General features: G+C 42.7%; 1 protein-coding gene across 1 annotated transcript in view; it reads right to left on the bottom strand.

The window, feature by feature from the left end:
- The window catches only part of RGS6 (regulator of G protein signaling 6), a 581,418-nt gene extending 557,485 nt beyond the window's left edge, over nucleotides 1–23,933 (bottom strand). Inside the window, exon 1 of the mRNA XM_032624551.1 lies at nucleotides 23,418–23,933. The gene's annotated coding sequence lies outside the window, so the exon portion shown is untranslated. The remainder of the gene's footprint in view (nucleotides 1–23,417) is intronic.
- Between the last annotated feature and the right edge of the window lie 1,528 nt (nucleotides 23,934–25,461).

The raw sequence follows: 25,461 nt of genomic DNA, 5'->3' as shown, positions 1-25,461 counted from the left end.
ATTGTACAATTCCATTTACATGAAATATCTAGAATAGGGAAATCTATAGAGACAGAGAGCAGATTCGTAGTTAACAGCAGCTGGGGGCGGGGAGGAGGGAATGGAATGGCTGCTTAATGGATATGGGGTCTCCTTTAGGGATTATGAAAACATTTTTGAACTAGATAGAGGTGATGTCTGCAGAACACTGTGAATGTACTAAATGACACTGAAATGTATGCTTTAAAATTAATTTTAAGTTATGTGAATTTCATCCCAATTAATAAGAATGAATTTTTCTAATTTGACCTTTTTTTTAACAGCCTGAAAAGACAGCAGTGAGACAATGAAAGCATATGAAGTTTTTGAGTTAAAGAAGCAAGTTCAATTCTTGGTATGGTGCACTATTTGCTGGGTGACCTCGAACAAGTTAAATAACCTGTTGGGTTCCCTTTGTTACCATCCTTTTAAAGTGAACATGTTGAATGCCTGCTATGTGCCCAGAACCATGCCAAGCCACCTTCCCCTACATTGCTCTCATCAGTAAAATGTGAATTCCACTGAGTACTCACAGGTAAGGGTCAAATAAATCGAGTGTAAAGTATTATATAAAGCCATTAAAGTCCTATACAAATGTTATCACTAATCTAAGAGCCTGCCTGGGTTATTTGCACAAAATTCAGAGGCTTTTCATCAAAGAAACCTCTATAAATACCATACTTGACAGAAAAGGCCATTTCAATTTAAAATAAAAACTCAGGAAACATTTTATTATAAAATAAGTTGGTACCAAAGGTCATCCTGTAAAAACAGATTTCAGCAGAAGATGGGGAAGAAACAGGAATTTATAATTTAAGCTAAGAATTTAATTGCCCCAAGTATCCCATTTGAATAATGTTGCTTGTTTTCTTCATCATTTATGAATCAGGGTGCATTTTAAAAGTTAGATTACAAGTAGAAATAAAGAGCGTCATTCTATTATCTCTACCCACTGTAATATCAGTATTTCTATGAATATTGTACTACATGAAAACACTATTATTCTAGTCAGTAGCTTTTCAAGTTAAATGAACAACACACCGTTTCATTTTTAAACAACTACTTATTTACCTACTCTTTTGCCTGAATACAGAATATGACACAGCATGAAAAAAAAAAACTGAGTCCATTTATGTATCTCATTTATCTGTGTAACAGAGTCATCTTGTGTTTCTATTGCTTTATTTTAAAATGAACACTTTCACTTTAATGAGCATATTATCTTCCACCCAGAAAACTGTGCAATGATAGCAAGTTTGGAAATGAAACAATCGTGAAACAATCGTGTCAGCCCTCCTTTCGCCTTTCCCTGGCCACCCCTCCACCCCCAAGAGCAACATTCCTGTGTGTTAAAACAGGCTGGTGTCCCAGGCTCTGGACTTTAGACTGCTCAGTGAATGTACATAGCCTCTATGTTTGGAACTTTAGTGAGTCTAATATGTAGTAGAAAAGCTTCTATTTTTGGTTCCTCTGTCAACTCATTTTGAAATTCAGACAAGTCATTTAACTTTTCTGTGTCTAGAAAGAAGTTTCTAAAACAGCGATGGAACCACTTTCTAGTCTACATGTCAACAGATGTTAGAGAGTACTAGACGTGAAACCTACACAGGTAAGGATTTTCTAATTAAATCACTGACTATAGAGTTGGGTTCCTAAAATTAAAGAACTAGATTTTCATTCACTACAACATAGTATAAATATTTATTTTTAAATGAAGTACAATAAAAATGAAGTAGGAGTATTTTTAATTTAGTGGTGGAGAAAAACAAAACCTTCTTTAGATTACTTAGATATACATGTATATACATACAGTAAATAAATATAGGGACTTTTAATATTTGTGAATGTTTTTCTGAAAATACACAACTATATTTCAATAGAAAGAAAACACGTTAGTAATAATCTTTTTCTCTAGTCGCTTTCAACTAACAGAAGAGGAAAACTGCAAATGTGTTACAACCACGCATTTCACGATCTCCGAGACATGACAGCTAGTGGCGACAAGCTGGCCTCTCTCATCAGACAGATCTGTCTCTTATGTCTCAATCCAGGCTCCACTCACTAGCTGTGTGGTCTGGAGCAAGTTACTCCACGTCTCTGTGCCTTTGTTTCCTTATCTGTCACAAACCACAGTCCCAGCATAGTTGAAAACCCTCTGAACTGAGAAGCCTGGATTCTCCACCTGATCTGCAACTAACTAGCTCTTGGAACCAGGTCAAGCCACAGCCCCAGGGGACGTTAGCTATACATCCTTAGTATTCCAGCTCTGTCCTAGAACCTCAGAATTTCAAATTTCTAACTTTTCTTCAGAGACTCACCAGAATGTTCCATGCCACCTCTCTTCCATCATCACTGTTTATATGCTAGCTCTTCTCCTCTAATCATGACGATGTTCATGCTGAACTTCTCAAAGAATCACCAAACTGCTAAGCTAGAGCATCCCCTCCCAGACTCAGCATCCCTCTCCATGGAGCAATTCCTGTAATACTAGCACCCACCACTAGGTGCCGCGGGACTCAACGTTTAATCTTGGAGCAAACACTGAGACTCCAATTGCACAAAGCTCCATGCTTTGTGCTGGAGACATAAAGATAAATCAGACACAGATCGTCTCTCCTTAAAATGTTCAGAGTCCAGGAGGGGTGACACATGTCCAAAAATGCAGGACACTGTAATATGTGGGTGCTCAGTTATGACAGCACAGAGCAGGAAGAGGCGGCAACTACCATCAAAGCAGAAGGATGAACAGGAGCGGGAGGCAGAAGGGGCCCTTCCAGCCTGCGTCCCAACACAGGTATGAACATCTGAAGCCGCAGAAGTGGTAGACACCCGGGAGGAAAAACACATGACGATGATCTGATCTCAAGGAGATTAAGTGGAAGACAGTCAAATGAGGAGAGTGAAATAACAGGGATTTGTACCTAGCTGAATTCATATGACTTTGCTCGCTTGTTTATCAGGGACCTCCGCTGCTAGAAAGCCAGTTCTGCCTGGGCAGAGTCTTTGTCGGTTGGGTTTACCCCTCTATTCCTGGCACCTAGAAGGCACTCAAACTTTTTTTTAAATTTATCTATTTATTTATTTTTGGCTGTGTTGGGTCTTCATTGCTGCGCGCAGGCTTTCTCTAGTTGCGGCGAGCGGGGGCTACTCTTCGCTGTGGTGCACGGGCTTCTCATTGCGGTGGCTTCTCTTGTTGCACAGCATGGGCTGTAGGCGCATAGGCTTCAATAGTTGTGGCGCACAGGCTCAGTAGCTGTGGCTCGCGGGCTTAGCTGCACCACAGCATGTGGGATCTTTCCGGACCAGGGCTCGAACCAGTGTCTCCTGCATTGGCAGGCAGATTCTTAATATTTTTAATGAATGACAGAACTGATAAGATTTCACTAAGATACAGTGTACTCCGTCTAGAACACTCATCTGGTTAACAAGCCATTAAAACTGCTCAGCAAAGAAGGCTCTTTATCAACAAAGACCTAGGGATGGAATCACACATGAAGATTTCCCCCAGGGTTTATTGACACGGACCAGCCCTGAACTCAGGAAACCACTTTTGGAATCCACGAGCAATTTAGATCAGAAGGAATATGTGGGAGGGTGGAAAGTATAGTGAGGAGGGACCCTGTGAATAACAGAACAATTGAGCATCTATGACTCTGATTAGTAAATCTTTTGAAAGTCAGGACTGCAATTCACTCCAAACTTACACTGCATTTGTAGCTTCGGTTACAACAAATGCCAGCTGTTTTCCTCTGTAATGCCAGCCCCTCAGCAAGCAAAGCCTAGGGTCCAGCAGATAATGATGCTGAGCAGGGCAGGTGGGAAGGACCTCGATGATGTGGAAAAGGGAGGGGCTTTGAAGTCAGACCAGGAATCACATCTCAGCTCTGGCCGCACCAAGGCTGCTGTGTGGCCTTTGGTAATTGATTCCTCCACCCTAAACTTCCAGCTCTTCACCTGGAAGCAGAGAACCCTCTACTTTGCAGGGTTGCTTTTGAAGAGGGAATAAAACAAGTCACATGAATTTCCTTGGCACTGAATGAATTGTTGCAACTGACCAGCAGTCTTATTTTTGGCCAGTGTTTGGCCAAGTTAAATTGCCGGGCCACTGACGTCAGAATCACTGGAGAAAGACTTCCTCCTCCTCAGGTATTCTGACTCAGTGCATCTGAGATGGAGCCATTAGCTTCTCGGGTGACCCTGATACACAACTAAGCAGCAGAACACTACAGTTACACTACAATGCCACTAAAACCAGCATCACGCACAGCAAGAAGCCCTACACATCACGCTCGCCACGTCTAGCGTCCAGCCCTTGAAACCCGATTCAGGGAAATAGCTTTCAGGACAGGCAACCAAACCCTGCTTGTAATATAGTCTGAATATTTATGCTGCCACATAAGAATTTCTGTTGGCGCTATTTCCTCCCCTCTGTGTTATATCCAATTCACGTAGTTTGCCTCAGCCCATTAAAACCCAGTGGACTTTTTTTCTGACATCAGCAATGTTAAGTACTTCAGAGAAAAGAGAAAATTTACAAGATGTGTGCTAGCTCAGTAGTACAAGCTTGTTTATACAGCTCTAATCTGACTGAGTGGGCAGGAACCTCAAGAGGGAGGAAAGAAGAGCAATAGCTCTAAAGAACAAATAACTCTTTCTATTACTGCAGAGTCTGCCAACTTGACGTCTCCTATATACTCCATGTTCAGATGCTCCATGACAGCTCAAGTGTGTTTCAAGTAATGCACCAAAGATCTGAAAACAAGGCACTAGAGCTCAGCCCCTAGGGACCAATGCTGCTGGCAATGCCAGGCACCCAGTATTTTACTAGACTGTAATCTCTTGATCATTTTTGGACTTCAGTTAGAACTCAGGGGTTCCCAAAAGCTGGTCCAAGGACCTGAACCAGACTAGGAGCCTCAGAATCACTGGAGAGGGGGGCAGATTATAAAGATACATGTTCTTGGTTCCCATGCTCCAGAAATTCTGAGCCAGTAGGCCTAGGATGGTCCGTGGAGATTTATAAATGAAACGTTCCCCAGGTGATTTGGAAGAACGGTCAGGTTTGGGAACTAGTGACCTAGATTCCATGGAGCCTGCCTTCTCTTCACCTGATCCCTTCATCCCGCCCCATGCTGCCAACAGTCTGGGCAGCCACACTGCGGGGGGGCTCCTTTAACTTCCCTTGAATTTGGCCAGAAACTCACTGCGATGGATAAAGCCAGGGTCCTGAGGTCAGAGAACTGGCTGTCAGTCCCGGCCATGCCACTTAAGAGCTGTGTGACCATGAACAGCGCATTGCTATGCTTATTTAGCCTCTCCGAGCCTTGGTTTCCTCATCCATAAAATGGAACAAATACTCATCACCTGTACCAGTGGTTCTCCGCCTTGCCTGCTCATTAGAATCACCCGGACGATGACAGAAACTCTAACAGGTGGATGTTATCACTCCCACGCTACAGATGAGAAAACTGAAGCTTGAGAACATAGGTCACTTGCCCAAAGTATCAATAACACAGCTTGTCAGCCAAGAATCTAGAATTCAAATCCAGGACTGACTGCAATACCCACAGATTTTCCAATAGGGCAGCTTGGTCTCCAGTGGAATCACTGATACACAGTATTTAAAACAAAATTTTGTAAATATACAAATTTCAGTATATACTTAAATATACAGTATTTAGCACCTATAGACTAATTATAGCATACTCAGTAGCAGGTACTTCTGGTACATAGTACAACTGGTACATAGTAGGTTCTCAACTAATTAATGGGTCTTTCCTTCTTCCTGCTAGTGTATCAGTGAAGCTGACATCCCCATACCAATACTACCTGAAGACATATGAATAAATACAATCTTCCCTAAGTTGCTTGGCTGCCTGACAGCCTAAACAAACTAATCTACCAAAGCTACTTGTAAAGAAAATTATTTTTGCAATCCTTCTATTAAACAAAAGTCCTAAAAATAATTCAGCTGGGAGGGAGAACTGGAAAGTTCTTCACATACCAGGATGTGCTTGGCTGTGTGATGTGCCTCACTGTTCTATTACTGCAGTCGCTGTTTGAAGTTCAGGTCCACCAGGAATCCTCTCTTACCAGGGGCTTTGAACTCCACATGGCTCTGGACACGCAGAGCCCGCCAGCTCCTCACTGACTCCTTCTGCCTTCTGAATTCTTCTTCTGTAAACAGCATGCCCACTATGTCCTTCCACCTCCTCTCTGAACTCCGACCTTCTGTGACCTTCTTGGAACCCTGGCTTCCCCCAAAGACATCCCCTCCCTGAAACCTAGCTGTCTTCACCCCACCCATCTCAAGACCAAGAAGTAAAGCAAGCATCCCCCTGGTTCTCCACTGCTGCTTCAAATGATTTCCCTCCCGTCTTCCTACACAAACCCCTGCCCTCATGACATTCAGACCATCTGGCCATGCCACTGTCTACCCATTCTCACTGTTATGTCCTACCTCTCTCCTGTTAAGCCTTTTCATTTCCTAAATATTCCAGCATCGAGGTCTCAGAGGTTTTCTCCATTCCTTGGTCAACCTCCGTGACTTTAACATTAGAGCCAAAGCTGGTTTCTCCACCCTTTTCTTTCCTCATCTGAACCCTTTTCCTCCATCCCTCCTCCTCAGCTACCACCTTGCATAGCCACATGCTGAACCTTGCCATCGCTGGGGACTGTACCACCTCAGATCCCAGCACAAGTTGAGAAGGTACACTCTGTCCACTGCCCCTCTTTCCAGATCACTTACTGAACGTTCTCTACAAATATTCAATCCATTTCAACCACACCTTTGGTACTATTCATTGCTGCGCCTCACTCTGCCTTCACTTTCCTCTCCCCCTGGCTCCATCGTTATAATCACTCCTCATCAGTCCTTTGCAAATATCCTCAACTTCCTCACCTCCCCCTTTCTGTGTCATATTTCCTGACAAATCTCCAACACCGAGGGAACTCGACTCTGCCATATGATATCCAAGCTCACATCCAAGCAGGTGAATGCTTTGGGGTGGGGAGGAAATCACTCACACCAGGCTGACAAGCTGCATTTTTAATTCATGAGTGCAAACTTTAAATGAGTTAGCCATAAATAAATGAATAAATAAATAAGTAAATTAGTTAGTGCGTCAACACTGCCCACCAAACCTAAAAGGTTTTCCTGTCAAGCTTGCTCTCTCCCCTTCTGAGTTGGCTATCTCATAACTTCCTGTTTGAGCTTCACACACGTTCTCAGTTGATGGGCTCACTTCAAAATCTGCTGAAGAAATGGAAGGCAGCAGAAGGCAAGTCGCTCATCTTGAGACACCCTCACCTAATCCAACATGTTCTTGGTCTTCCTTCCACTGCAGTAGGGGAAGTGCTGCTGCATTTACAGAAGGGAAGTCGCTCCACTTTTGCCCTTAATTGGGAGGTGATAGAACATTGTTCCCCATCCATACCCTCCCACCACACCGACAGGCTCTGGTATAATAACAGTGGATTACAGCTCAAAGACCTCCAAGACACTGTCTCTGAAGAGCACGTAGGGAAACCTTAATTTAAGAGACAAGGCATAAACAAGAACACCTTGGGAATTTGAAGCTTCTCGCACTTACAACTACAACAAACATTGAGCACAGCCCAACTCCTGGCCAAATTAAATAAAACCTCATGTGAAAGGCCTGGTTACTTCAGTTCCTATTACCTGATACATTGTGTTTGGCTTTCAGCAAAAAATCATGAGCCATGCTACCAGGCAAGGAAAAAACACAATCTGGAGAGACAAGCAGTCATGAAAACCAGATATGACACAGATGTTGAAATGATCAGATAGGAAATTTTAAATAACTATGATTAAATATGTTAAAGGTTCTAATGGAAAAAATAGATGGTAATGAAAGCAGAGATAGAAACTCTTTCTTAAAAAAACAACTCCTTAAAAAGGAAATGCTAAAAGTCAAAAACACTGTAACAAATGAAGAATGCCTTTAATGGACTCATCGGTGGACTCTAAATGGCCACGGAAAAATTCAGTGAGCTTGAGGTCAATAGAAACTACCCAAACTGAAAAAAGGGAGAAAAAAAATTTTAATGAAACAGAACATCCAAAGACTACGGTACATATCAAAAGGCATTAAGTGTAATTGGAGTACCAGAAGGAAAAGAAAGAGAAAAGAGAAGAAATATTTGTAGGAATATTTGTAGGAATAATGACACAGAATTTTCCAAAGTTAATGACATACACCAAAACACAGATCCAGAAAGATCAGAGACCACCAATCAGTATACATTAAAACAGAACAAAACAGATCACTACACCTAGACATACTGTATTCAAAGTGCAGAAAATCAAAGAGAAAATCTTGAAAGAAACCAGAAGAAAAACCTTAACTATGTAAAAACAAGGATAAGAATTACAGGGGACTTCTCACCAGAAATCATACAAATGAGAGTACAGTCAAATACTTAAAGTGTTGGGGTTTTTTTTAAACACCTCTATTGGAGTATAATTGCTTTACAATGCTGTGTTAGTTTCTAAATACTTAAAATGTTGAAAGAAAAAAAACACCAACCTGGAATTCTACATCTAGTGAAATGATCCTTCGAAAGTGAAGGAAAACTAAGTTTTCTCAGATCCGTATACTGAGTGAGTTCATCACTAACTGACTTGCCTGCAAGAAATGCTGGGAGTTCTTCAGGCAGAGGAAAATCATATAGGTCAGAAACTTAGACGTACCAAATGAAACAGCAAATGTCAGGGAAGAAATAAAGGGAAATAAAACCTTTTATTTTCTTCTTCTAAATTGATCTAAGAGAAAGGAATAAGACTCTTTTGAATAGTGTTCGTGGGACAGAAAAAAAATATTTTTAAAAAGCTTAGCATATCAATGCCTAACAGAGCTCTAAAATAGCCCTTGACAATCAGCTAGTTCAAGGGTTGGCAAAGTAGGGCCCTTGGGACAAACCTAGCCTGCTGCCTGTTTTTCTTTTAAATGTTTTTTTATTGTGGTAAAAGTCACATAATATAAAACATACTATTTTAACCATATTTAACTGTACAGTTCAGTGGCACTAAGTACATTCACATGTTGTGCAACTCTCACCATCATCCATCTCCCGAGTTTTTCACCTTCCTAAAGTGAAACTCTGTCCTCATTAAACACTAACACCCCATTCCCCCCCTCCACCCCGACCCCCGTGCCCGTTTTTTGTGTGGTCTGCTAGCTAAGAATGATTTTTACCTTTTCAGATGGTTGAAAAAAGTTAAAAGAGGGTTTCCCTGGTGGCGCAGTGGTTGAGAGTCCGCCTGCTGATGCAGGGGACACGGGTTCGTGCCCCGGTCCGGGAAAATCCCACATGCCGCGGAGCGGCTGGGCCCGTGAGCCATGGCCGCTGAGCCTGCGCGTCCGGAGCCTGTGCTCCGCAACGGGAGAGGCCACAACAGTGAGAGGCCCACGTACCGCAAAAAAAAAAAAAAACAAAAAAACGTTAAAAGAAGAATAATATTTTATGACACATGAAAACTGTAAAGAAATCGAAGTTCTGTGCCCATAAGCAAAGTTCTATAAACGCCCATCTGTTTCCTTATTGCCTTGGCTGCTTTTGTACTACAAGGGCAGAGCTGAGTAGCTGCAGCAGAGACCATGCGGCCCATAAAGCTCAAAGCACTTACTCTTTGATCCTTTACACAAAATTTTTTCTGTTCCCTGAACACGCGCAATCACTTAATTTTTCAGAGGCTGAAACCAAGGCCTGGGAGATAGAGTTACACTAGCATGTCATCTTCCTGGTCAGTAACAAAGCAGCATGAAAATGCAGGTCTTTGGATCCCAAGTGCCTGTCCTCTGACATTAGAGGACTTATATAAGTATGGATTCTAAGATCACAGTGTCTAATACTACTGACTAATAGTGACTAATATTACTGACTCTGGGGACTGCAGAATTAACATTTTATTATTCTCTTATTTCACATGAAAGGTGGCATGACTGCTACAGGAGAAATAGGAGTGATAGGGAAGCTTTGCCAGTTTCTATGCACAAGAATATGGGATGACTAAGAGATGAAGAGGACGGCATGTTCCCAGAGGACCAAGATGAAAAGTACTTGGATTGGCTTTTTTTTAAGAATGTCAGTTTTATTCCTTGGGATTTTGTTTTTTTCTTTCTTCTTCTTTTAATTGTAAGAACAGGTAAAAATCAGTATCTTTAAAACTGGGCACTTAAATACGGGGTCCAGCTCTTTTATGACTCTACAGTGCATACGTGTGAAGTTGCAGTAGTAGGTTTTTCCCCTTCTGGAGATAGCAACACTTGACAAAAGAAAGATCTATTCATAAAGCTCACCAGGCAGGATCAATATAGGTAAAGAAATAACCGAATAGGTTCCTGAGGGTATGATTTTACTCATATTATGTAGATAGAAGACAAAAATAGTTCAACTTAGAATGTACCATATCCAACCCCTGAGAACAACTAGAAAAGTTGGATAAAATTTTAAAAGAAATGCTCCCAAGGCAATGAGGACACATGGAGAAAAGGGAAGTGCAGAGGAGAACAGACATTCTATGAAACATTGCTTTAAGGTATCTTCTCAAATTCAAAATCCACTCATGAAAATACTCTGAGCAAATTTTGAATGTAAGGGAACTTGCTTAATTTGACAAGGGGTATTTTAAAAACACATACAGTGACTCTGGAAGCTTTCCCACTGACATTAGGAATGAGACAATGATGCCCACTATGACCACTTCTATTCACCATTATATTAGAGGTCTCAGCCAATGCAACAGGCAAGAAAAAGAAATAAAAGGCACAATGACTACAAAGGAAAAAGTAAAAACTTTTTTTTGCAGGTAATTGGATTGTGTACATGGAAAAGCCATAATAAGCTACCTATCAGACCTGTTAAGATTAACAGGTGAATTTAGCAAAGTCACTAGATACAAGGTCAATATATATAAACCAATTGCGTTTCTGTATACCCACAACAATCAGGAAATGATGTTTTTAAAAGATACCATTTATAATAGCATCAAATACCTTCAAAAACTGGGAATACATCTAAAGAAAAATGTGTGATACATTTACAACATAGAGAGATACAAAATACTAACAGAAATGAAAGCTCTAAATAAATGAAGGGATTACCATATTAATACATTGAAAGAGTCAACATTCTAAAGACATTAATTTTCTCCCAATTTGGGTTAGGGATTTAATGCAATCAAAATCCCATCAAAAGGGCTTCTGTGGTGGCGCAGTGGTTGAGAGTCCCCCTGCCCATGCATGGGACATGGGTTCGTGCCCCGGTCCGGGAAGATCCCACATGCCGCGGAGCAGCTGGGCCCGTGAGCCATGGCCACTGAGCCTGCGCGTCCAGAGCCTGTGCTCCGCAACGGGAGAGGCCACAACAGTGAGAGGCCCACGTACCGCAAAAAAAAAAAAAAAAAAAAAAAATCCCATCAAAAGATGATTTTAAAATTTATATAGTAATGCAAATGGCTAAGAATAACCAAACTATTCTTAAAATAACAACAAAGCTGGAGGAGACATACTAATGGATATCAAGATTTATTATTAAGCCATATTAGTTAAGAGTGTGATATCATGTAAGAATAGACAAATAGAACAATGGAAGGGGCTAGAAAGCAGAGAGAGATCCATGATCCATGTATAAATGATCACCCGATTTATAACAAAGATGGCATTTCAGAGCAGTGGAAAAGAAGAGACTTTTCAATATGTAGTGCTGGGTTAACTGGATATACTTATGGAAAGCAAAGTAGATCTTTTTCTTATGCCATAGATTTTTTGCCTAAAGATATAAGGCAAAACAACAGGGCTTCTATAAATTAAAGTGGGAAAATAGCTTCATGACCCTTAGGGTAGGCAAAACTCTCTTAAGCAGGCACAGAAAACAATAACCATAAAGGAAGAAACTGATAAATTGGATTATTAAAAGTAAGATCGCCTATTCATCAAAAGAGAGTCAAGTGGAAAGCCACAAAATAGGAAAAGACACTTCAAATACAAATAACTGGTAAAGATATTTGTATTCAGAATTTGTTTTAAAAAAAAACTCCAAATCAATAAGATAGATAATCCAACAGAAAAATAGGCAATAAACTTGAAGAGGGAACACAAAAGATTAAGTAAAAGCAACAAAAAATTACTAACAAGGCACAATAATCATTAGTCACCAGAGCAAACTGAAACCACAATGAGGCACCACCACCCACCCACCATAATGGCTAAAATTCAAACGTCTGACAATCCCAAGTGTTGACAAGTATGTGGAGAAGCTGAAACACTCATAAACTGATGATAGGAGTATAAACTGGTACAACCACTTAGGAAATCTCTTTGTAAGGCCCTCCTGAAGTTGAACATTATGTCCCCATGTCCCAGAAATCCAGTCTTAGGTGCATACTAAACAGAAACACATTCATACGTGCACCAAAAAACACACTAAAACAAATTACAGCCATATTACTCACAGTAGCCCTAAACTGGAAATGTCCCAAATGCCCATCAACAGTAGATGAATAAACCGTTTGTGAAATGTTACAGAGTGGGCTGCTATACAGCAGTAAAAATAAACTATGGCTACATACCACATCATGAATAAATCTCTCAAACAGCACTGTGCATAAGAAGCCACAAAAAAGAGAGTATATACATTACGTGTAATTCCATATATATTTCACATATTTCAAAAATGAGAGTGCTATGGTGTTAGAAATCTGGTTAGCGGTCACCACTGGGGAAAGGGGGGTATGTAGTCCCACTGGGAGGGTGCATGTGGTAGTTTCTAGGGGAATGGTAATAAATATTCTCTTACTTAACCTAGGAGTGACAATATGGATGTATTTACTCTTTGAAAATTCAGTGAGCAATGATTTGTGTACTTTTCTGGAAAGAGTGCAAATATTCTGGGAAAAGGATATAGGACAGAGTATCTCTGATTCTCATGGTGGCACTTGAGCCATCTCAGGTACAGCCATGAAAAAGTGATGTAGGGCTTCCCTGGTGGCGCAGTGGTTGAGGGTCCACCTGCTGATGCAGGGGACACGGGTTCGTGCCCCGGTCCAGGGAGATCCCACATGCCGCGGAGCGGCTGGGCCCGTGAGCCATGGTCGCTGAGCCTGCACGTCTGGAGCCTGTGCTCCGCAACGGGAGAGGCCACAACAGTGAGAGGCCCACGCAGGGAGATCAGCTCGGTGCTTTTTGACCGCCTGGAGGGATGGGATAGGGAGGGTGGGAGGGAGGGAGACGCAAGAGGGAAGAGATATGGGAACATATGTATATGTATAACTGATTCACATTTTTATAAAGCAGAAACTAACACACCATTGTAAAGCAATTATACTCCAATAAAGATGTAAAAAAAAAGAAAAAAGAAAAAGTGATGTAATTGCAGAGATACAGTTGCAGGGATGGTGGAGGAGCCAGAGGTTGTATCTGTCACCACTATATACATACACACTTACCCCAATGTTTGTGTGTAGGCGTAGACCAGGAGCAATAATCACTGAACGCGAGAGCTGGTATAGAAGTGAAACAAGATTAGAAACACACAACTGAAGGAATGCTTCACATTATCCAAAAGCTTTATTTTGGGTATTGAAAGTCTTCCAACTCATAAAATATCTTAGAACTTCCAAAGAGTAGTTGAAATACTCTGCACTTGCTCTTAATAACTTTCTACTCCCCAGCAAATTAAATCCAAAGTCTTCCAGCCAGTTTAGAAGATTGAGGCAGTTACTGTATCTTCTTGCCCAGTGTATGTGTGTGTATGTGTGTGTGTGTGTGTGTGTGTGTATACATATATATGTGTGTATATAAATATACACACATATATATGTGTGTATATACATATCTATACACACATATATATGTGTATAGATATACACATATATATGTGTGTATAGATATGTATATATATTTGCTGTTAAATTTACTTCTTCTGATACAGAAAGATGGGCTTGTAAACTGTCCTCAGCAGAGTATGCCAAATCCCTGGGCACACTGATTGGACCAAGATAGACATGTGATTCTAACCAGGACCAATCAGGGTCCTTCCTTGAGACTGAGATAAGAATACTGGAAGAAAGAAGTCCCATTCCCTGTGAGGGATTAGGCTGAAAGGATATGAGGGGAGGGAGATTAATGACCATCTTCTTTTTTTCTAGTGTCACAGAAGAAGGATATCAAGACGATGAGGTGTAAGAAGTGCTGATGATATCATTTAAGTCCCTGGATCCAGCCATGCCTGAATTCCCAGATATATTAGTCAGATAAATTCCTTTTTTGCTTGAGTTAGTTTGAATTTTGTTTTAGTGCAGCTGTTTTGTTTTTCGTCTACATCCAAGAGAGCTCTGAATCACCATTAACATCATCACCTTTATCATATATATGTGGCATTTAATCCCTTCAACAGACTGGCCCCAATTTGCATTTCTAGTCTTATCAATCACTATTCATCTTCATATAACCAACAACATGACCAATCTCAACCACAGGAAACATTCCGCAACTAAGAATTACCAATAAGTAAAGTTCAACTTAAAACAACCTACTTCCAAATACACTTTTGATAGCCAACTGGTCATTCCTGTTAAGGATAATTAGAAAATATAAGAAACTGGGGATTCGAAATGGATTTTTTTTAAGTGGGGGAGTATGGCAGATGGCAGGCTGAAGAAGTGGTTTTTGCAGAGAAGCTTTTGAAAGCTAAAGGAAGCCAAAGAAACAAAAACCTAGAATTAACAGCATATGCTTTGGCATGAAGTGAAATACCCTATGCGTTGGGGTGAGACATCTGAGAACTTCCTAATCGGCCATGCCAAGCAAGTTAAATAAAGTTTATCCCAAGACGTATCCACTTTAACCTTAAGCCATAGGAAGATCTGGGAGTCAGTGGTCAACCTCTCAGTCTGAAAGTCTAAAAGGCATTGAACATTTGGACAGAGATCCTGACATCGTGGGGGAAAATGCCCATTCGCATGGGAATTGTTCATTGACTATAATAAAGCAAAACCAGTTACAAGCATTTCACTGCAAGGGAGCAACCTCCTGAATAATAGTAAGAAGTAACTAGAAATTCATTGTGACATACCCTCTATTATCAACATAGGTGAGGAAAATGCACTCAGTCTACTTTGTTTTCTCATTTTACTTTCAGTAAACATAAATTTAGATTGCCCCATCCCTGTTTCCCCTTAAATTCTAAGTTCTTCAAAATGAACTTCCCTGCCTGAAAGGTCTTTGAGGACCTGACTCTCAGTAGAGAGGTATTAAAAATCCTTTGCACACTTTGTCACTTCTATCCTTTTACTTACACTGAAATGCCTCAAGCACACTTTGACCACCTCTGTCCCCTGCCCCATCTCTGCAGATCCCCAACTCTGCAGGTCCTCCAACATCCAATTCATCCATTCAACCTCTTCAGTGAAATCTCCCAGTGGGAAGTAATCCCTCCCCCATTCCATGTATACATGCCTGTCTTACCACATTCTGTTTCTCCATCTTTTTCCCCTCAACAGAATTTTAAACTTCTTGAAAACAGAAGCCATATCTGATTAATCATCATCTAGAAAAGGGCCTTCAGTAGTGGGACCACTGTCATCACGAACAAGGAGCAGAGACCTTAGACTAACCGTCGCCTGGGGTAGGAACACCCCCTCCCCTTCCCCCATCCTCCCCCACCCCCAAACTAAGAGTGACTAAGGGCTTCCCTGGTGGCGCAGTGGTTGAGAGTCCGCCTGCCGATGCAGGGGACACGGGTTCGTGCCCCGGTCCGGGAAAATCCCACATGCCGCGGAGCGGCTGGGCCCGTGAGCCATGGCCGCTGAGCCTGCGCGTCCGGAGCCTGTGCTCCGCAACGGGAGAGGCCACAACAGTGAGAGGCCCGCGTACATCCAAAAAAAAAAAAAAAAAAGAGTGACTAAACCTCAGATTTCCAGGAATACTCTCTCTTACAGGAATGCCTGAGAAGCAATCACAGTTTCTCAGCCCTATTCTGCACCTGGGGAGAGCACAGATCAATAGCATTAAGCTGCTTTGTCTAACGTCACAAACCCCTGGCTACAGGCAGGAACCAGCAGCCAAGTCCCTAAACCACCTGCCATTCTGAAAGCTAAAAGTGCCTTCCCCTTAAAAAAAAACTCCAATATAATCAATAAATGTATCTTTTGTGAATGCATCCTTTCTATTCTGACCAGCTGCTGAATCAGTCTTTGTTTTAGGATGTATGGTCAGCAAAATAATATAACGGTAGCTTCCTGCTTGGTTTGGAATCTAAATGCTGTAGCACTTACATAGTGGCTCCAGGGAAAAATACACAGTATACTGTTTTTAAAGTTGTTGTCTTTCTTCTACAGAGGCCGCAAGAAGAAAAAACACAGCCAGCTCAAACAAGCGTTTTGTTTGGATTGGGCATGGTAGATCCCTGCAATATTTTTCTAATTGGAATTAGTTGCTAATGACTAAAATGGATTAAAAATGGATGACAACAGCTTTCTGAGCAGCACATACCCTTTGCTTTAACACAGTCCTTACCTGCCCCTAATGCTTCCCAACCCTGAGGTCCAGCACCAGATGCCATTCATCGTCACACATGGGTGGCTGTTTGGCTCTTAGAAAAAAAGAAAGTGTTATTTGGTACCCATGTCTCTTTCAAAAATGGGGCAGAGGGCCCCATGTTTCAAGAAACTGGGGATAAATACATTTCTTTCTGAGAGTAAAAACTTTCCACATGTTTTACACACAAACAGAGCATGGTTTTGATGATAAAATACAACTTAAGTTACCACTGTGAAAGAAACCTCACTCCAATAAAGATGTTAAAAAAAAAAAAAAAAGAAACCTCACTTGTTTCACTCATCTGCTTTACCTAACTGGCTCTGTGTTTGAGTTTGCAACCCATTTTCTAAGGCTTTTCCCTTCCTTCATTCATTCCACAAACAGCTCTCAAGCAATTACTATGAATCAGAAACTGACAGATGTTGAAGCTACAAGAGGGAATAAAACAGAGTCCCTGCTCTCAGGGAGTGTACACGTTAGCGGACAGAGACAGACAAAATACAAATAAAAACATATAGTGCAATGTCATGGTGATAAAGCTCTGAAGAAAACTGGAGCAGATAAGGCAATACAGAGCACTGTTGAGGCAGGAGTTAATTATTTTAGCTACGCCGGTCTGGGATGACTCTGATGATGAAGCTTTTACATTAGTTTTTACTCTGAAAGCAAACAATGATTGGTTTAATTATTATTATTATTAACACCTCTTATCTGAAAAGATTGCTGTTATCCCCTCTCTTCACCTATGAAATTTCTGCCTATTTCCCAAAGCCTCTCTTCCAGGTCTGATTATACAGTGTTCTCTCTCTGAACTGGACTGTACATACTGTCTTCATCATCTATTTGCTACCCAATCTGACTTATAAAATTCCACGCATTATTTTCCTAAACTGTCACTTAACATCCTTTGTTTATTTTCTGTTTATTTCTATTTCCCTCCAAAACAACTGAAACGAACTCAAGGGAAGGTTTTCTGTTCATCCCTGACCTTGTGATATATCAGAGAGACTTGGGATCTTAGGGTCGGATAAGATCTGGATTTAAATCTTGGTTCTAATAACTCAAAAACTACCTGACCTAGGGCAAGTGGCTGAACCTCTTCTTCAGCTTCAGTTTCTTCATCTGTAAAATGGGAGTGATACCACCTAATTCTTGTTAAAGTCTTTGATCTACAAAAGGCTTTACATGTGCTAATTCTTATAAGATCAGTCCACTGCTGTATGACAGCTCCATAGCTCTGTAGGCTGGGCAACTTTTGGCTTAGGAAACCAATTTCTCTCAAGCATTTACTATGAGTGTTGCCTCATGGTGGGGGCAGGATAAAATTATGGTTTTAAAAAAAAGAGACCACAGCCTAGTGGGAGAGACAAACATTGACGTATAATTACAAACTAGGACGAGGACCTCACTATATCATGGATCTCAGGTGGATCTAGCCAAGCAGAATCAAGCAAACAATAAGAATGGGGGTTATAACCATTTGCACCTTGCATATTCACCTGTAACTGCCCATGCGCCTGCACCCAGACCAGTCCATGCACCCACATGTGGTCCAGTCTGCACATCTGCACCAGTATATGTCCATCCTTCCTTCCATTTTCACCCACCCAGTCTGCAAGTCAGTAACTCAGCAAATAATTACCAAACCCCTACCATGTGCCAAGCACTATAAGAGATACCAAGGAAATAGAGGAAAATAGCACAGGGCCTTGTCCGGGTGTGGGTCACGGTCTGGCACAAGAGATATCAATGTAGCCGCAGCCCCTATTTTTCACTTCTCTTCCTGCTGGTGACTAATGGCCTTTAGGCTCATGGAAATAGATCTCTGGCTGCCACAAAAGAAGATCAACCTCACTCCACCCTTTCCACTTCCAGTGTTTGGGCCACTTGCTTTCTTACATCAAGTGTCAGGACTATGGAGTAAGATTCTCCAAGGAACTTAGGAGTTCCTCAGCTGCTAGGCTGATAGAGCAAGTCCTCAGGAATAGAAAAAAGTTGGAAACGATTACCGTGAAATACTTAGTATTTCCCAACAGACTCAGGCTGGAGGAGGTCACAGAGAGGATGTGGCTTCCAGTTGACCTGCAAGTTGAATCTGGGCACTCAGGAGGCTCCTCACTCCTCCCCCGTGCTTGGAATGTACATTCTGCCCACCATCCCCCTGGGGAGCATGTGCAAGGATGCAGCCTTGAGAGAGAGAGAGAGTAAGGTGTTGTTGAGACCATCTGGACTGAGGACTTGACTGAGCCCAGTTAAAGCCTCAGAGTAGAAACACAGGCCTGAAAAACATAAATTTTTAAGGTTCTGGCAGGTGGGTACAGAGATCTACCCCTCTGGCCCTGTGGAAGACAAGCCTCTTATGTAAGTTTCCTTGCTTATTACATCTTTCACCTACCAACCCGGAGGTCTCCCTCTTTCTTCCTTCTCCTTGCCTTCCATGTGTGGGGACCGGTTTCAGATTTCATTCAGGGAACAACCAGGGTTGTAACTCATTATCAAAATTCTTAGAAAACAGGAAGTGTGGTGTAACAGGGCCCATCTTCTCCAGCTACTGGACCTCCTCTGCCCTTCTCCTCACAGCCACACATACTCAAGGGGTATACTTTTTATTTTACAGACGAGGACATTGAGGTTCAGAAACACAATGAACAGGGTTTAAAATGCCTGTCGTGCTACTTAAAGAGCTATGGATGGTAGTTCTGTGGGAGCTCGGGGCTGGCCTGGATTGAACGCAATACAGGCGCCTGGGGACCTCTGAGGGCTGCCACCACCCACCCAAGTTCATACAGGACACTCTCATCTCAGGAGCCTCTGATGAACGTGTGCTTTCCCCTGTGCAAGAAAATAGCCTCTAAGGGTAGGGCAGACAGCAGTGGACAAGGGAGCTCTACCATGCCAAGACTTGAAGGTGGCTTTTTCCTTTGATGGTTTTACCAAAGTATTTCGAAAAGCCCAGACAGCGTCTCCACCACAACTCATTTGAATAGCCTCACTCACAGAAGCATCTACTTTGTTCATATTCAAATATTTACACATTTTTCAGTTTCCATCATAAAAATGGGTGTCCTCTGCACCCTGTGTTTCTAACACCAAAGTGGAAGGAAGGGATTCATTTTCTAGCCACAAAGTAGCCACACAAGGAAGACCAACAAGTTCTGACTGTGGTGTTTCAGCCAGCTGGAACCTCCTAGCTAGCAAATGCACTCACTCCGCGCCCTCTTCCCTTGTTTCCTGGGTCATAAGATGCAGTCCTCCCTCGGAGACTGGTCAGCATGCTCTAAGGAGCACTGTTCTGCCTTTTGGGGGGATGGGGGCGGAGTCTGGGCCACTGCTTGCTTTGTGGGCTGCCTTGGTAGTTGGGATAATTAATAGTGAATTTCCTCCCCCTTACTGGAGTGTGCATGTGGTAGAAAAAGAATTGCCTCTTACAGGTCTCAGGGAGGCAGCTGGGAAGCATTGGAGAGGCTTCCTGGTTTGTAACATCTCAAGCACCTACTCTGAGTTGTTACTTAATGTAACTCACTTGGTTTAATGTGCACTTTATCTGCCTACTTATGAGCAGTTTTGCCGTCTCTACGGTTGGAAGAACTGGGTTTCATGACTGATTATTATTCTTATTACAGATTTAATGGTTCCAAATTATGGATGATGATCTCTTTTATCCTGACCACTTCGGAAAGTTTTTTTCCCCATGGAGAAAACTGATAGCAGTTTGAACAATGTTTACTGGGCACTTACTGGCAGTTACATTCCTAGGCATGGGGCAGAGGGATGCAAAGAAAAGTGCAACAGTGTTTCTGCCCCCAAGGAACTTACCATCTAGTTCTCAGGGTGGTCCCCAGACCAGCAGAATCAGCGGGACCATCGTGCTAGAAATATAAATGCTCAGGCCCCATTCCAGACCAACTGAGTCCAAAACTCTGGGGGTAACCCCCAGCCATCTGTGTTTGAAAAAACCTGCTTCGAACAAAGATCATCCTCATCAAAGGTCAAAACGACAAGGATGTGGTTAGCTTATTGAGCTAAATCTAAAAGTATGTGGTTAGCTTATTGAGCTAAATCTAAAAGTGTCATTTGTCCTTTGAGGAAACAGGCCCGGAGCCCAAAAGCCACATGAGGAGTTGGTGGAGAAACTGAAACCAGAACTCAGGTCTCCCACCACCACCCCCAGCCCTGCATGGCCAAGGTTCTTTCTGCTTCTTTTCTGGTGCTTTAAATCCTAAATCTTATGGCGAGCCAAGTTTTGACAATCCGAAGTGCAAACACTGGTTTTCAAAGACAACAGAGAAACTGGTCACTTTGAAAATAAAGACCACTAACAAAAATTAAAACCTGATCTATCAAAGCCATCCAGCAAACTAGCAGTAATTTCCCAAACCTTTAACACACATCCAAGTTTCATTTACAATTTGAAAATTGCAGGTGGTGGGGGGGGCGGGATAGGGAGAAAGGTAAAAATACAAGGAATAATGTGATCAGAATATAGTCTAGAAAAATATATAGTATGCGGAAATGTCAACAGTGGTTCACCTTCTATGGGAGAATTACAAACGATCTTCCATTTTTTCCTTTGTATTTTCCTGAATTTTTCCCAATGGCTATTTATTACTTTGGTATCAAGAAAAAAGTAAAACCACTTATTTGAAATGTTACATCCATAATCACGCAACATAAAGGTTTATTTTGTAATTCTTTTTCTTTCCATACAGCAGGATAGTGTGTGTGTAGTAATTATTTATCTCATGCCATATGTTACAATGAAGATGAAATTCGGTAAATATATTCCATCCAGCTGGCACTGAAAATGAAGAGGTTAAATGCTTTCCTAGGTTCAAAGCACTATGAATTAAGACGAGCTAACTGTGAAGCTAAAGGAAAAATTAATCCCAGTATTGAGATCTCTGAGAGCATCTCTTTTGAAAAACATTGATGTGACACATAGCTCCTTACTCATATCTCCCTGATGTTGAACCCCTGGCACAATACAGAAGGTTTGGCAATTCCTAGCAAAGTCTTAGGAGTTCAGGGGATAAAATGCATGGGAGAATATCAGAGAAATAAGAAAGAAAATGATCCTATTTTTATATAAAAGTCTGTTCCTGTGGACAGTAAGACATCCAAAATTACTGACAAATTTCATTGTCCGAAATATGCTTTAAAATTTTTTTCTTTCTCAAGAAATGTTTGCTCATTAAAAAAAATATCTATGTTGGCCATCTCATTCCACAGATCATAAATAAATAAATAAGGACTGTCTCATTTAAAGAGCTCTTTCTGCCACAAAAGCATTGTTGCAATGCTTCACTTGATAAATTTGTCGCTGGAGGAAAACCTAGCATTGTTTTACTGAAACTCTCAGCAATATAAATTCAGCGCGTGTTAATTAAAGTTTCTTAAAGGAGACAGGGAAGTAAAGTTAAGAACAAGTGTAATTACTACGGAAAAGAAAACGCCAGTGGCTACCTACTTCAGAAAAATACCTCACAGAAGCTGACATTTCTAGAATTTTCAGACACTTTCAGAAAAGGACAAATTATTTGGGGTAAAAGATATATATATAGTAATACATCAACATTTATAGTACATAAGCTCACCAGATCTACACGACAGTTCAGCTTAGTAATATCAGAGAACGCAGAAAGAATTTACAGATTTACCATCTTGGTTTTCGCTGTTCAGCATGTGAGCGTTTCCTCACAAAGGTAAATCTCTGAAGCGTCTCCAATTTCCCCCAGTCCTCTACTTGCTTTCTCCCACAGGGCAGTCCCACCCATTACAAAAATAACAAAATAATAAAAAAGAAGAAGAAAGAATATAATGACTATACCACTCACAGAAAGTTTCTCACCAACCCCCCAGTGCCCACTCCATATAATTACCTATCTACCTGTGAAAACTGATCCATAAAAGCCTTACCTATTAAGCCAAATCTGACAGTTTCCTTTCAGTTGAACACTTTTTGACAACACACACAAACCTGTGGCTCAGACTCTAACTCCATCCGGACACTTATAAGCCCATTTCTTATTCTTCCATCTCTCATGAGCCCCCTCTGCTTTGTAGCATGGAAATGCCACTCGTCTCAACAGGAGAGAAGGAAACAACGTTCCTACTCCATCAAAATAAAAACTAATAAGTAAAAGATTCATCATCTTCCATTCTGAACAAAATTAAATTTTCTGGGTCACTTTCCTTTCCTGTCTCACTGGGCCACTTCTTACGCAGCCTGACAGTGACGGTAAACACGGTCCTTCACACAACCCTTTCAGTTGTCATCCTCACGGAGCAAATACCCACCCGTCCCTTTCCTGCCGCAGTCCCCAACAACAGACCTCACCACCCACCCCTGCCCTCCACACCTCGCCTGTCGCTTGCTTTTCTTCCAAACCACAAATGGGTGAGCTTACTCAGAGAAAAAGTTAATGAACATCTGCTTTTGAGGTAAAGCTGCCCTACCTGTGATCACGGAATCAGAAGATTGGAAGTACCTAAAAGCACGTACCCTCTGCCAGCTCGCCCCGGCCGGCCGGTGAGCGCCTCACACCCAGAAACCCAGGAACATGATTTATATGCAGACCTGCACCCGTCCCACACAACTCCACACGCCAGCTTGCCTAACCACTTATGTAAGCTCGTGCCTCTACAGTCCCAAACTGCACACACACACACACACACACACACACCGACACCTGTCACGTATCTGCAATGGACAGGCATCTACACCCAGGAAATTAAATGAAATCAACACACATGAACTGCAAGGGTGAAGGGCATACCGTTTTAAAACATCTTTTCCCCCATTTGTTTCTTGCTCATTTCTGTAACAACTACAATTACCTTAGCAACCAAAGAATTGCGTTGACTCCCCCTCCGGTTTCTGAATTTCTCCTAAAGCCAAGCTTGCGCCAGGTTCATGGTAAAGCTAGAGGAGCCCAGGGATCAAGGGGCCGGCAGCTTCTTGGGGGCGGAGGGGACGCCTGGGTTAGTCTCCGCGCGGCTCTCCAACGTCTCGCCTGGTCTTCCCGAATTTCCGCGGTGGAGAGCGCGGGGTCTCAGCGAGCGGACCGCGAAGCCCGAGGCCGGCGCGGAGGCGCGGTGGGTCGCATGGTGTCAAGGGCGCAGGTCGGTCGGATGTCTCCAGCGCGCTGGGGGATGGCCCCGCTCTCCGCGCTCCTGGGCGCTCCCCGCTCGCCCGCCTCTGTCGCCCCAGGCCGGCGGGGTCCGTAAAGCTCGGTCCGCCCCCTCGGCGCCCGCCCGCCTGCTCCCGCAGCTTCGGGAACCCGGCGCCCGGGAGGAGCTCTAGCCGCCGAGCAGGGCCGAGCGCAGGAGCTGCCCCAAGTCGCGAAGGCGCTCAGCTCCGCCGCTCGGGAGCTGCCGCAGCGGCGCCCGCTGTCGGGTGTCGAGCGAAGCTGCAGCTGGCGCCGCGCGCACCTGGGCTCCCGCACCTGGGCCCCGACAGGCGCGGGGCGGGGCGGGGCGGCGGCCCGGGCGGGGCCGAGGCACCTGAGCGCGGCCTAAGGGCACCGCTGCCTGGCTCACCTGTTCCCAGCGTCGCGGAAGGTGCAGATGGAGATTTGCCCGAGAAAGGGGGGGGAAAAAACTAGAAATTCCTGACACTTGAGCTCCGGCGAGAAAACTGGCAGAGCGGCTCAGCGGGGCGGAGGCTCCTTCCGTCAATTCCGAGAGCTGGCTGCGACTGGAAACTTTGGTGGCGTCAGGGTTGTCTTGGGGATTCCTGGTCCGGAGTGGATTGCCCGGTAGTTCTTGAATCCCTCGCTGACGTGTAGCTGGCGCCCTCTAAATTAAAACGGACCACCGCGATCCTCAGGGATAGTGTTACCTCGTCATTTTTATTGTTTCAACATTTACACCACATGCTGTATTTGGAGTGTTTTATGAGCCTTCTTATCGAGTACACCACAAAAGAACTTTCAAGAAAATTTAACTCTGCAAATAATCTTGGAGAAGAAGTAAAAAAGTAGGAGACAGAAAATGAGAAAGGGTAACTTGAATTCACGGCCTTCTTTAATGTGGGAGCTTTGAAATTTGATGCTTAGTTAAGGATTCAGGAAGCTGCAGGTGGAAATAGAACAAGATTGTTGGTGCTGGACGGTAACCATGGGACTGATGTGCAATACCAATGTTATCAACATCAAGGATAAATCCAAGATTTATTCTTATATTGTATTGCGTCACCAGGAAAAAAAAAAAAAAACCTTGCAAATAAATATCTGGTTTCCATTAAGGATGGATAACCTGGACTCCCTTCATCCATATGGGTACAGAGGTGGAAATCTAAGGTCTCGTTCCCAACATACATCTCCTTTCCCACCATTCTACATTGATTAATGGATGTATTCATTCTTTCATCCAATAAACAATAATTAGCATATACCTTGTGTTAGACCCTCTGCTAAGCACTAGAAATGGGTGGCAGAACAGTCTCTGCCATCCAGGCCCCCGGCCTAACAGTGCACAAGATATGTGTATTACCGTGGGCTAAGTCCTTGAGAACTAGAGAAAAACATGCAACCGAAAGAAACCACACCCAACCTAGTGAGTAAAATATAATTTCAATAAATTCCCCAGTTATTTCACTTATTAAGTTGAAATGTAAAGTCTTTCCTTCCCCAGGTTTAGCATCTGGCTTAAGTGTGGCTGAGAAGCTGGCTGTGGCCCCACCCTTAGAGTATAGGCTGCTTACTGAGAAATAGGGGGTGACAGGGGGCTCTTCCTCTGTGGGGAGCTCTGTATATCTGAGACCAGCAGCTTCTTGAGGGTCAGGCATGAGGGAACAACCACATGGAAGTATGAGCAAAGGGATCCAGGTGTATCTGAAGAAAGGCCTTTCTGTGGACTTCCCTTAATACAGTAGCATCAA

This window comes from Phocoena sinus, chromosome 2, assembly GCF_008692025.1.
Source record: "Phocoena sinus isolate mPhoSin1 chromosome 2, mPhoSin1.pri, whole genome shotgun sequence".
Lineage (NCBI taxonomy): Eukaryota > Metazoa > Chordata > Mammalia > Artiodactyla > Phocoenidae > Phocoena > Phocoena sinus.
This window is presented reverse-complemented; position numbering and strand designations above follow the sequence as displayed.